The following is a 12,303-nucleotide window of genomic DNA, read 5'->3' as shown; positions in this document are numbered from 1 at the left end:
TTTTAAATTGAATGGAATTGCTTGAGTCCTGGCGAGAGCTGGGCAGGCGTCCGCGGATACCCTTTGGTCCGCCTTAGGGAGATGTGGGGCGTCACACAATCGGTAATGCGCGGTACCCGGCGGTTCGCGCCGTTTTTCCTTAAATCACACATACTAGGGTTTTTACTTCCTATTCACTAACTTTTTATCATTACTCCTAATCACATGTTATTTCTCAGCTAAAAGTCACTATTAATCACCAAATTTGATCCTTGCTCCGTACTAAAAAATCATCCGACGAAAAATCGCGAAAACCCTAGTTTGCTCCAATCCTGAAAATGAAAAATGAAACCCTACTTTCTTGGTCCATCTGCACTTATTGTGAAACGATTGGGTAGTAGGGCTATAATAAATGAATAATTTCCAAATAAAAGGGCATTTTTGAGAAAAATATAGGGAATTTGCGAGTCCTCACACTCTCTCCCCCTTAAAAGAATTTCGACCTCGAAATTCATACCTTTCGCCGTGAATAGGTCAGGATATTTCTCTTGCATGTCTTTTTCTAGCTCCCAGGTTGCTTCTTCCACTTCATGATGCTTCCATAGAACCTTTACTAAAGGAATCTGCTTGTTTCTCAGGTCCTTCACCTTCGGATCCAATATTTGAACGGGTCGTTCTTCATAGGTTAAGGACTCATCAAGTTCAACATCTTCGGGTGGCAAAATGTGAGTCGGATCCGGATGGTATTTCTTAAGCAAAGAAACATGGAAAACGTCATGGATCCTACACAAACTAGCTGGTAACTCAAGTCGGTAAGCCACATTTCCTATTCGCTGGAGTACATTGAAAGGTCCTATATATTGTGGTTGCAACTTTTTCCCTTTTCCTGCCCTAATCTTTCCCTTCAATGGTGTAATTTGAAGAAACACTTTATCCCCTATTTCAAACTCCAAATCCTTCCTTCAATGATCGGCATAACTTTTCTGTCGGCTTTGGGCCGTTTGCAGTCTCTGGCGGATTACCTTTCCCCTTTCATAGGCTTCCTCAACCCATGGTATTGTGGTCGGATCTATAATTTTTCTCTCTCCTACTTCATCCCAATAGATTGGGGATCAACATCGTCGTCCATACAAGGCTTCATATGAGACCATTTGAATAGAGGAGTGATAACTATTGTTATAGGCAAATTCAACCAAGGTTAAGTATCGGCTCCAACTTCCTCCAAAGTCCACAATACAGGCTCTCAGCATATCCTCAAGAGTTTGAATGGTTCTCTCAGATTGTCCATCAGTTTGCGGGTGATACATTGTACTATAATTCAACTTAGTTCCTAGAGCCTCTTGCAATTTCTGCCAGAATTGGGATACAAACCTAGGGTCTCTATCAGATACAATACTTACTGGTACCCCATGTAGTCTTACTACTTCATCCATATAAAGTTTGGCAAGTTTCTCCAAAGAGTATTTCATATTTACTGGTAGGAAATGTGCGGTTTTAGTTAATCGATCCACTATTACCCAAACCGCATCACGTCCCTATTGTGTTCGTGGTAACCCTGAGACAAAATCCATCGTTATGTGCTCCCATTTCCATTCAGGGATCTCTAAAGGCTGTAACAGACCTGACGGTTTTTGATGCTCAGCTTTTACCTGTTGGCACGTAAGACACTTTTGCACAAACTGGGCAATTTTCGCCTTCATATTCTCCCACCAATACAGACTTTTAAGATCGTGGTACATCTTATTATTCCCTGGGTGTACCGTATACCTAGAGCGGTGAGATTCCTCCAAAATTTCTCTCTTAAGCTCCTCATCCCTAGGTACAACGATACGATTTTGGAACTTTAAGATTTCATCAGTACCTAAGTTAAAGTTAGGCAACTCCCCTTTCTTCACTTTTTCCATCCACTTTTGCACCATTGGGTCTTTCACTTGGCCCTCTTTGATCCGATCCAACAGTGTTGACTTCATCTCAATATTTCCAAAAATCACCTTCTTCGGTTCCAGACGAGGTTTCCACTCACATACATCTTTCAACAGGCTCCACTCTCTCACCATAGAACTTGCTAGTTGAGCCTTTCGACTCAAAGCATCTGCTACAACGTTGGCCTTTCCAGGATGGTAGTTGATTGTACAATCATAATCTTCCAAGAATTCTACCCATCGACGTTGTCTTAGATTTAGCTCCTTTTGAGAAAACAGATACTTAAGGCTCTTATGATCCGTATAGACCTCGAAAGTCATACCATAGAGATAATGTCGCCATTTTTTCAAGGCAAACACAACAGCTGCAAGCTCCAAGTCATGGGTTGGATAGTTTTGCTCATGAGGTTTTAACTTCCGAGATGCATAGGCAATCACATTCCTATCTTGCATCAACATGCACCCTAGCCCTTCTTTTGAAGCATCGGTATAAACCGTATAGCTATCATTCCCACTGGGCAAAGCTAAAACTGGAGCCATAGTCAATTGCTTCTTAAGCTCTTGGAAATTACTCTCACACTTAATATCCCAAATATACTTTCCTTGTTTCTTGGTCAAGTTAGTTAAGGGTCCCGTAATTCTCGAAAAATTCTTTATAAATCGGTGGTAGTACCCTGCTAAACCTAGAAAACTTCGCACCTCTGTGGGATTTTCTGGCCGCTTTCATTTGGCCACAGCTTCCACTTTCGCCGGGTCTACAGCCAATCCATCTTTTGAAATTACATGACTTAGGAATGCCACTTTTTCCAGCCAAAATTCACACTTGCTGAATTTAGCGAACAATTGGTGCTCTCTTAGGGTTCGCAGCACTATCCGCAAGTGTTGTTCATGCTCCTCCCTTGACTTCGAATATACTAGGATATCATCAATGAACACCACTACAAATCTATCCAAGTAAGATTTGAACACTCGATGCATTAAATCCATGAACGCTGCTGGGGCATTGGTTAAGCCAAAAGGCATTACCGCAAATTCAAAATGGCCATATCGAGTGTTAAACGCCGTTTTTGGCATATCCTCCTTTCTGATTCTCAACTGATAATACCCTTGTCGCAAATCCAATTTAGAAAATACCACCGCCCCTTGTAACTGATCGAATAACTCATCGATGTGAGGCAAAGGATATTTATTCTTAACAGTTACTGCGTTTAGCCCTCGATAATCAATGCATAACCTTAAACTTCCGTCCTTCTTTTTAACAAATAATACTGGAACTCCCCATGGAGACTCGCTCTCATGTATGAACCCTCATTCTAGCAAGTTCTGCAATTGCACCTTTAACTCCTTAAGTTCAGCAGGTGCCATACGATAAGGGGTTTTAGAGATGGGGGCAGTTCCGGGTACTAAATCAACTTTAAATTCAATCTCCCTTTCAGGTGGCAGAGACTCCAACTCCTCCGGAAATACGTCCGGGTATTCACAGATTACGGGCATGTCTTCCAACTTAATCTTTTCTCTCGGAGTGTTAATTAGAAAAGCTAGATAACCGTATGCCCCACGACTAAGCAATTTCCTAGCCCTTATTCCCGAAATGAGCGCAGACGAGGCTAACATACCTCTCACGTCTAACTTCAAAGTTGCCTCACCTGGTATGCAAAACTCTACCACTTTCATCCTACAATCTACTCGAGCATGGTAATGAGCTAGCCAATCCATACCTAGAATGACATCGTACCCCTTAATGGCTAGACTAATGAGGTCGACCACTAATTTCCGTTCGCCAACCCAAATATCACAATTCCTATACACCTCATTCGCAATTAAAATTTGACTACCCGTAGGAGTTCTTACTTCTAAGTCATAAGGTAGCCTTTCAACTTTCATGTCAATTCCAAGCATAAATGCAGGATTAACAAAAGAATGAGTAGCACCGGGGTCTATCAAAATTTTGGCTAACCGGTGAAAAACAGGGATCGTACCTTCCACTACCTCCATTGGCTCAGGTACGGATTGTTGATCCAGCGAATATACTCTGGCCGGTACCCTAGACCTGGTCCCTCCAACATTGGTCGGCTTTGGGTTTGACCTAGCAGTCGACTGAGTATCACTGATCAATGGGCAGTTGACTATCTGGTGTTCCACACTTCCACATCTTAAGCACTTCCGAGCCTTTCTCCAGCACTCATCCTCTGTGTGGTTTGGTTTTCCACAATATCCACACGTTACTCGGGGAGTGGAGGTTTGGCCTCCCTGCGGAAAACCCCTACCTTGTCCCCTACCACTTTGGCCTCCTCTCTGGGCAACTCCTCTCGGAGCACTTTCCCTAGATATGCTCGAAAACCCTCCACCGCCAGCCCCACGCCCGAATTTAGCAGGTGGCATGTTCCGATCACTCTATACTGACCCTTGGGCTCCACTAGGTACCCCTTTCCGTTTAGCGTGGAAATTCCTCACATGTGCCCTAGCAGTCTCTATCCTTTGGGCCTTCTCCAAAACCTCCGTAAACGTATTAATTTGGGCTGCCGCTAAGGCTTCTTGTAATTCCACATTTAGCCCTTGCACAAACCACCGTACTTTTCTTTGCTCCGTGGCTATCAGTTCAGGAGCAAATTTGGACAACTTTGTAAACTGAGTCTCATACTCAGCTATACTTAACATTCCCTGACGGAGTTTAATGAAATCGTCCTCTCTCTTCTCCTGGACGATAGGAGGAAGGTATTTCTCGTTAAACTCCCGTACGAAGTTTAACCAGGTCCATGCAGTCGCCTCTCTCTCCCATTTGACCGTTACTACATTCCACCAGGCTCTAGCTGGCCCTTCAAACTGGAAAACAGCGAATTGCACTTGCCTCTCCTCGGTATAGTTTAAGGCGGCAAAAATATTAATCATGGCCTCCAGCCATTTCTCAGCTCCGTCCGGGTCTGGTCCTCCCAAGAACTTGGGTAGGGAGAACTTTTGGAATCTCTCTAAGGCCCTATCCTGTCCCATCTCGGGGTCCCTAGGTTGATTTACAGGGGCTTGATGTAACGGCCCCACTTCCCCCTAAGGCGAACCAGAGGGTTCGGCGGACCGCCTGCCCAGCTCTCGCCGGGACTCAGTCGATCACTACAGTCCTCAAACAATTACAAGATAAAGTCTCAAATAAAAATCAAATATTCCAAAACTTTACATATCAAAAGCGAAGCGTCCACGCTTCCACTGCCACTCTGATCCTTGATCACAATTATTATACAGGAGGAAGTCCAAATCTTGACTATTACACATCCAATCAATTCTAAACGTTCAATACAATCCCGATATGAATGATTACACAAAAGGAATCCAAATTCAATCCATACATGAGATAATCCATGAATAAACACTACAAGCCCTTCCTTCGCCTTGAGCCCTGTGGAGGGGAATAAAACATTTTTGGGGTGAGCTAGAAGCTCAGCGAGTAACCAGTAAAATCAGTAATCAAATCAGTTTAACCATAGTTCATTTCAATGATGTTCAATTCAAATCAAATGATAAGTCCAGAAACAATTTCAACATTTACAAAACATTAAATATGGAGTATCAATAATTCAAGAAACATGTACAATGGAAAGCGATAGTAACATTCGTGAAAAGGATACATTCGTTCTCCTGTCATTTCATTGCATTTGGTTTCATTCGTGCATTCATTCACCCCGTCCCTGGCTTTTGGCCCGGCTCCACCAACCTACAAGGTAATACTCGAGTATACCGAAACGTTCACCCAAGTCCCTAATCGCCCGACCGAGTCCGTTTCTGGCTCGAGACGACCGGTAACAAGGGGCAATGGCCAGTTCAGCCCAAAAGGCTTACATTCATGCACAATTAACATTTCAATCGCTCAATCATTAAAATTTCACAATCACTTAGGCTAAGTGCGATAAAGTACACACTCGCCTCGAAAACTCGTTTAGCAATCATTGAAAGCAAAAGCAATAACAACACGACACTGATATGCAAGCACGCATGATATGTAAGAAAACAGTTCCAAAATTAACTTTGAAAATAGCTCAAAAGTAAATAATGCGGGAAAGCGGTTCATAAATAATTTTAGAAAGAGTTTGAGGTCACTCACCTCCACGGCTCACAATCCTCGTCCATTATAGCCAATTCCATCATTCAAGTCCAAGCCTTTCACTTGAAACTTAAGGTAACCAACGCTATTAAAAATCGGACAGAATTTCCCCTTAATTCCTTTCTTTTCCAACCTACAATCAAACCCAATCACATAGCAATTAACCACAATTACTCAAAACCAGAAAACAGTTTTGACATCCTTTTGCGGTAATGGCACCAAAGGTACTACGAGTATCGGATGGAGGTCCAAGACCCACCGTTTCGAAGCTAAGAACCAGGGCTACAACAATGTAGAAGGCCACTCAGTCCAAATCCTAGCACAACTAGGTCAAAAATGCAGAATACCAAACCAGAACCGTAATTGCAGGTTCCCAAATCACACAATGCTGTAATTCGGTCCAACTCAGTCTATTCAGGTCCAAATACATTGATTCCAAAGGCATACGGTAGCTAAGACATAAAGCTACATTTCATCAGAAGACACCAACATCCAAATCCAAAGCAATTCCAGTCAAAATGGGCAATTACAAGTGCAGTTTTCGCATTCTGATCAACCCAGAACAGCAACAGTAAAATCGACATATCTCACTCTACACTAATCCAAATGACCTGAAATTTTGTAGGCATCTCAAACACATCAATACCTACAACGTTCATGTTTTAAGCAAAGGCCAATTCGGCCTCTATCTAGGACCAAAAATTTCGGACAGAATGAAGAACCAAGAACCCTAATTTTCCAGATTTCTTCCGAAACAGAATTTACTTGCAATCTTCCACTTTTTCCACCTTCTAGAATCATCAACTATCATTTCCAATCATCATACATAACCACATAATAACAATCATATGAGAACAGAAAAATCCTAATTAAATATAAAACTTCACTAATTTCAACCTAAATCATGAAAGCATCCATAAAATCACTTATTCAACCACCACCAATCACTAATTGAACATTATCCAGATCAAAGGAAAGGTTCCTTAGTCACTTACCATGCAAACCCAAGGAAAGACCCAACTTAGCACCTTTGCTTCTCAAACCACTTCACCACACACCTTAATACCACCAAGAGAAAGGTTTTTATGGAGCAAATCACGGTTTTAACGGTTGGTTTGTGAGATTGGGCAAGAAATAGAAGGAAGAAATTGGAAGCTTTCTCTCTTTTTGTCTCCAAGAGGTTCGGCCATGGAGCTTATGAAGAAGATGAATTTTGGGTCAAGTTTTTAATCAATTAGTAAAGGTAGTAAAAATGGTCAAAGTCCACCCTTGAGTAAGAAAGTGACACTTGTCACCTTTAGGTTTAAAACTTATCTCTTAACACCCGATAAATTTTACACAGTATCCGGAATTTAACCTAATTGGCCGAATTTTTCCGAACTTTTCGCACTAGTGGGTCCCACGTCCATAATATATCCGTAATTTTTCAAAAACTCTACAATGCTTGAAAAAGCATCTAAACACTATAATTACTCATAAAATTCACCAAGAAAATTTTCCTAAACCAGAAAATGCAGAAAACATGCCATGAAAGGGAAAAACCCTAGGAAAATATTAGGGAAAAAACGGGTTCTCACACTCATACTTTTCGGGGCGTCACAATCTCCCCTCCTTAAAAGAATGTCGTCCTCGACATTCCCTCTTGTACCAATCAAGTCGAGATATCCCGCAAGACTCACTAATATTTCAGACCAAACCCACAGTTCGGCATCCTAAACTTCAAGCCTAGGATACACTACAGAGATTTGACACCAGGCTCTGATACCAACTGTAACGGCCCCACTTCCCCCTAAGGCGAACCAGAGGGTTCGGCGGACCGCCTGCCCAGCTCTCGCCGGGACTCAGTCAATCACTACAGTCCTCAAACAATTACAAGATAAAGTCTCAAATAAAAATCAAATATTCCAAAACTTTACATATCAAAAGCGAAGCGTCCACGCTTCCACTGCCACTCTGATCCTTGATCACAATTATTATACAGGAGGAAGTCCAAATCTTGACTATTACACATCCAATCAATTCTAAACGTTCAATACAATCCCGATATGAATGATTACACAAAAGGAATCCAAATTCAATCCATACATGAGATAATCCATGAATAAACACTACAAGCCCTTCCTTCGCCTTGAGCCCTGTGGAGGGGAATAAAACATTTTTGGGGTGAGCTAGAAGCTCAGCGAGTAACCAGTAAAATCAGTAATCAAATCAGTTTAACCATAGTTCATTTCAATGATGTTCAATTCAAATCAAATGATAAGTCCAGAAACAATTTCAACATTTACAAAACATTAAATATGGAGTATCAATAATTCAAGAAACATGTACAATGGAAAGCGATAGTAACATTCGTGAAAAGGATACATTCGTTCTCCTGTCATTTCATTGCATTTGGTTTCATTCGTGCATTCATTCACCCCGTCCCTGGCTTTTGGCCAGGCTCCACCAACCTACAAGGTAATACTCGAGTATATCGAAACGTTCACCCAAGTCCCTAATCGCCCGACCGAGTCCGTTTCTGGCTCGAGACGACCGGTAACAAGGGGCAATGGCCAGTTCAGCCCAAAAGGCTTACATTCATGCACAATTAACATTTCAATCGCTCAATCATTAAAATTTCACAATCACTTAGGCTAAGTGCGATAAAGTACACACTCGCCTCGAAAACTCGTTTAGCAATCATTGAAAGAAAAAGCAATAACAACAAGACACTGATATGCAAGCACGCATGATATGTAAGAAAACAGTTCCAAAATTAACTTTGAAAACAGCTCAAAAGTAAATAATGCGGGAAAGCGGTTCATAAATAATTTTAGAAAGAGTTTGAGGTCACTCACCTCCACGGCTCACAATCCTCATCCAATATAGCCAATTCCATCATTCAAGTCCAAGCCTTTCACTTGAAACTTAAGGTAACCAACGCTATTAAAAATCGGACAGCATTTCCCCTTAATTCCTTTCTTTTTCAACCTACAATCAAACCCAATCACATAGCAATTAACCACAATTGCTCAAAACCAGAAAACAGTTTTGACATCCTTTTGCGGTAATGGCACCAAAGGTACTACGAGTATCGGATGGAGGTCCAAGACCCACCGTTTCGAAGCTAAGAACCAGGGCTACAACAATGTAGAAGGCCACTCAGTCCAAATCCTAGCACAACTAGGTCAAAAATGCAGAATACCAAACCAGAACCGTAATTGCAGGTTCCCAAATCACACAATGCTGTAATTCGGTCCAACTCAGTCTATTCAGGTCCAAATACATTGATTCCAAAGGCATACGGTAGCTAAGACATAAAGCTACATTTCATCAGAAGACACCAACATCCAAATCCAAAGCAATTCCAGTGAAAATGGGCAATTACAAGTGCAGTTTTCGCATTCTGATCAACCCAGAACAGCAACAGTAAAATCGACATATCTCACTCTACACTAATCCAAATGACCTGAAATTTTGTAGGCATCTCAAACACATCAATACCTACAACGTTCATGTTTTAAGCAAAGGCCAATTCGGCCTCTATCTAGGACCAAAAATTTCGGACAGAATGAAGAACCAAGAACCCTAATTTTCCAGATTTCTTCCGAAACAGAATTTACTTGCAATCTTCCACTTTTTCCACCTTCTAGAATCATCAACTATCATTTCCAATCATCATACATAACCACATAATAACAATCATATGAGAACAGAAAAATCCTAATTAAATATAAAACTTCACTAATTTCAACCTAAATCATGAAAGCATCCATAAAATCACTTATTCAACCACCACCAATCACTAATTGAACATTATCAAGATCAAAGGAAAGGTTCCTTAGTCACTTACCATGCAAACCCAAGGAAAGACCCAACTTAGCACATTTGCTTCTCAAACCACTTCACCACACACCTTAATACCACCAAGAGAAAGGTTTTTATGTAGCAAATCACGGTTTTAACAGTTGATTTGTGAGATTGGGCAAGAAATAGAAGGAAGAAATTGGAAGCTTTTCTCTCTTTTTGTCTCCAAGAGGTTCGGCCATGGAGCTTATGAAGAAGATGAATTTTGGGTCAAGTTTTTAATCAATTAGTAAAGGTAGTAAAAATGGTCAAAGTCCACCCTTGAGTAAGAAAGTGACACTTGTCACCTTTAGGTTTAAAACTTATCTCTTAACACCCGATAAATTTTACACAGTATCCGGAATTTAACCTAATTGGCCGAATTTTTCCGAACTTTTCGCACTAGTGGGTCCCACGTCCATAATATATCCGTAATTTTTCAAAAACTCTACAATGCTTGAAAAAGCATCTAAACACTATAATTACTCATAAAATTCACCAAGAAAATTTTCCTAAGCCAGAAAATGTAGAAAATATGCCATGAAAGGGAAAAACCCTAGGAAAATATTAGGGAAAAAACGGTCAAGCCCTGTTGTTCCACTAAACGAGCCAAAATATTGGTCATCTGTTGAATGGCAGTTGCCACTTGATCTCCCCCTGCAGCCTGGGGTTCAGGTTGTGGCTCAACCGTTGCCTCTCTCTCCTCTCTCGGTTCTGGCACCGGTTCCTGTGCCTGTCTACCCCCACGGTCTCGACTAGGACCGCGTCCACGGTTAGTTCCCCTGGTTTGACTTCTTCTACCATCCATGTTTTGGATTTAGGCAACTATAAACATATAAACAAGGTAAGGTATAGCTCGTATAGCTCGTATAACACGTTGCAAAAGGCTAAATAAAGGCAATAAAACATATAATAAACAAGTACTTTATATACATAGCAAACAAGTCATATATACATGCCAACCTAGGCAAGTCAAAGGCTATACTAGCCAAGGAACATAGAACAAAAGAAACCCTATTTACATCCACCGTGACATGTCAAAGTCAAAAACAAAAGGAAACGTGTCGTCCTACTATGTTCCTAACTATCCCATAAAAATCTCCTCAGTCCTAAATCCTAACAGGTCGTCCGGCTAGACGCCGACCCCACAGACTCCGAGGATGCACTCGGCTCCTCCTCCGGATCCTCCTCAGGATCCTCCTCTGGAGCACCAGGAGCGCCAGGAACTGCAGGCGCTTGACCCTCTCCGACCAAGTCCCAAAGCACATCATCCACTAGTGCCTCGTACTCAGTCAGGATGTGGCCAGTCCGGTCTCGTATGTCCTCAACTACTCGCATAAGGCGTCCGGTCGTCGCCTGAGCCTGCTCGCGGAAAGCATCAGTCCGCTGCTGCTCCTCCAAAATCGAGGCCTCCAGCTCTCGGATCCTAACTCCCTGGCCTCGGAGAGTAGCCTGGAGACGCTCAATCTCCGAATGGCACCTACGATTGGCGCTACCCAATCGTCGCCGCTCGTCGTCCACGGCAAGCACTACCCGATCGGGGTAGGAGTAGGTCTTCCAGCAGTCGCAGCGTCGGATCTTGCTCGCTGGGGACCACCGCTGCACTGGCCCACCGGGGCTCTCCTGTTATGTAATCACACGGCAAACAGGCCCCTCTAGGTACGGCTCGTCAATAGGAGCGTCAGTAGGCGCGTCAGTCGGCACAGGCTGGGACGGTCCAGCACTCCCAGATGCATCAGTACCTGCCATTACCTATGTTTGTAAATAACATTGCAAAGTAAGTACACAACACGTGGAAAACAAGGCTAAAGGCTAAGCTCAAGAATAAACCCTAGCCTATCGTAACAAGCACTCAATCTATCCAGATCAATTCACAACCTAGGCTCTGATACCACCTATGACGACCCCACCTTACCCTAGGGTGTACCAAAGGGTTCGGCGGACCGCCTGCCCAACTCTCGCCAGGACTCACTCACTCGTATCACGTGTATACAACCATGGACTATAAAAATATCGTGATTCCAACTTATAATTTATATTGATACACATTTAAGATACAAAGTCTCAATATCCCCAAACTGGTTCAAAGTGTACACAATTTGGATACTAAACGTTCTATTCGAGTAACAGCGCGAGTACAAGTCAAAATCAAAACAACTAGACTACACTAGTCTTTACATATCTCACGCTTCCCTCGTACCCCTGTAAGGAAAACAAAACTAACGGGGGTGAGCCAAAGCTCAGTGAAGTTCCAAATATCAAATTAGCCATCAAACAAAGTAATAATCATGTAATAGTGAAATAGCGAGCAAACAAGTCCAATCAAGGAGATGACATTTCAGGTAATCAAGAATATATAGATCATATTCACATGTAAGGATACTGTGGCTCATGCCTCGGCTCCATCCCAGCTTGATCGATTGGTAGTTGACACTCCGTCAACTTTCAAGTAATAATTATTCCAGAAAGAAAAACCCCACTTCACGC

The sequence above is a fragment of the Coffea eugenioides genome, chromosome 1 (assembly GCF_003713205.1).
Source record: "Coffea eugenioides isolate CCC68of chromosome 1, Ceug_1.0, whole genome shotgun sequence".
Lineage (NCBI taxonomy): Eukaryota > Viridiplantae > Streptophyta > Magnoliopsida > Gentianales > Rubiaceae > Coffea > Coffea eugenioides.
Note: the sequence above shows the minus strand (reverse complement) of the source record.